This window comes from Rutidosis leptorrhynchoides, chromosome 3, assembly GCF_046630445.1.
Source record: "Rutidosis leptorrhynchoides isolate AG116_Rl617_1_P2 chromosome 3, CSIRO_AGI_Rlap_v1, whole genome shotgun sequence".
Taxonomy (NCBI): Eukaryota; Viridiplantae; Streptophyta; class Magnoliopsida; order Asterales; family Asteraceae; genus Rutidosis; species Rutidosis leptorrhynchoides.
In genome coordinates, this window is record NC_092335.1 from 180,276,826 (window position 1) to 180,279,233 (window position 2,408).

General features: G+C 37.3%; 1 non-coding gene across 1 annotated transcript; it reads left to right on the plus strand.

Moving 5' to 3' along the window:
• The first annotated feature begins 2,015 nt into the window (after nt 1-2,015).
• LOC139903211 (small nucleolar RNA R71) lies at nt 2,016-2,122 on the plus strand. The gene has a single exon (XR_011778051.1). It is a non-coding gene; the product is annotated as a small nucleolar RNA R71 (small nucleolar RNA).
• Nucleotides 2,123-2,408: the final 286 nt, after the last annotated feature.

The window sequence follows — 2,408 nt, forward strand, 5'->3', positions numbered from 1 at the left end:
CCATTCTCGGAAATACACGAGAACAGAACAACTAACTCTAAATAACATTTTCTTTTTAGAACATTTGAATCTCCCCACACTTAGGTAGCTGTGGTGTCGAAATTGTGATTAACTTCATCGTCAATTTCTCTTGGACCACAATCAACTTGCATATCTGTGACTTTAGCTTTAAGCCAGTGACCAGCTTCTTCCGTAATATCCACAAATTCAACTAGTTTCGCCTTTTATTTAGGCGATAGTTTGGATACTAACTGGTTACATAACTTAAAGTTCCCCTTAATTCTAGCATCGTAAACCCGTTTAATAAGTTTCTTCATTGAACTATTAATAACGGGATCATTTAATTTCGTATCAACAACGGGGTTCTTTGTTATCAGGTCATCATTAGGTGTTACTTCATTTTCCCCACACTTAGGCATTTTATTATTATTAAGCACTACAGTTGGAGTTGGTAAAACAACATGGTTCTTACCAATCGTTTTTGCTGGTTCAACGATTTTGGTTGGTGGAGATTTAGACTTTTGAATCACAAAGGTGATCGATTTCACATCATTACTAAGTGTCATTCTACCCTTTATTACATCAAATAACGCCCCGGTGGACGCTAAGAATGGTCGACCTAAAATTAGAGGAATGTTTGAGTCCTCTTCTATGTCAATGACAATAAATTCGACTAGAAAGGTTAAATTACCTACTTGAACGGGTAGGTTGTCAGCAATTCCAACTGGGTGTTTAATGGTTTGATCAAGGAGTCGAACACTCATATCCGTTGGACTTAACTCACCTACTCCTAATCTCTTATATAATGAAAGAGGCATAACACTTACACTCGCACCTAAATCTGCTAGTGCATCATACATGACACAATCACTAAGTAGACAAGGAACAATAAATTCACCCGGATCACCTACCCTAGGTGGAGGTTTTGGTGGAACTGTATTCACCGGGTTTACTTCTACTATTTTTGTTTCTTGCACTTTCTTATTCTTCTTCTTCTTCTTCTTTCCAAAGGTATCACAAACTTTATTACCTATTACTTCCTCATACTCAACTCTTTTCTAGGAAACGGGATGGTTGGTCTGTATGGTGCCACCACTGGCTTTACATACTCAGGTGGTGGTGTAACTTCTTCATTGTTACTCACATCTAAAACCTTCCCATCTTCTGGTGCTGGTTTTTCAGAATTCATTGAAACCATGTTAACATTTTCATTCCGAGGATTTACTTCAGTATTACTCGGTAGCTTTCCTTGTTCCCTTTCACTCATCAATCTAACAAGAGTACCTACTTGTTTTTCTAGATTCAAAATGGAAGCTTGTTAAGTTCTAAATGACTGATCAAACCTCTCGTTCATTTGGGTTTGAGTTTCAATAAATTGTGTTTGAGATTCAACTAGCTTAAATACCACTTCTTCCAGATTTGACTTTTTCTCTTCGGTTTGTTGTGGTGGTTTATACAAGCTAGGTCTTTGTTGATTGAAAGTGTTGTTTTGAGTTGGTTGGTTATTTAAACCTTGTTGGTTATACGAGTTATTGTCAGGTCCTTTTGGATTGTAAAGAATGTTTTGATTTCGATTGAAGTTTAGCCTTGGCGGTTGATAATTATTTTGATAATTATTTCCCGGCCTTTGGTTCATGTAGGAAACATTCTCACGTTGTTCCATCGTTTGCTCAACATTACAATCTTTCGTTAAGTGTGGTCCACCGCATTGCTCACAACTGATTCGTATTGCGTGAATATCTTTAGTCATCTTTTCCATTCGTCTTTCGAAAGCATCTATTTTTTCGGAAACAGAATCAAAGTTATGGATAGAATAGGCTCTATCCGCTTTAGATGAATGAAAAATATCTTTTTCCTGATGCCACTCATGAGAGTGGGATGATGTGTTATCAATAATCTTGTGAGCTTCGGTTGCGGTTTTCTTCATAATGGAACCACCAGCTGCTATGTCGATGTCTTTTCGGGTGGCGATGTCGACGCCTTTATAGAAGATTTGCACTATTTGAAAAGTATCTAAACCATGTTGAGGACATCCTCTCAACATCCTTCCGAATCTTGTCCATGCCTCATATAACATTTCATTTGGCTTTTACACGAACGTGGCAATTTCTCCTTGAAGTCTCACGGCTTTAGATGCCGGAAAGAATCTTTGAAGAAATTTCTCAACTAAAACATCCCATGTATCAATCGCTCCTTCAGGTAACGATTCTAACCAATCTTTGGCTTCTCCTTTTAAAGTCCATGGGAACAACATAAGATAAATAGTTTCATCCTCAACTTCTCGAATTTTAAATAGATTACAAATCCTATTAAAAGTTCGAAGATGTTCGTTTGGATCTTCTTTTGTTGTACCACCAAATTGGCACTGATTGGTGATCATGTGTAGGATTTGTCCTTTGATTTCAAAA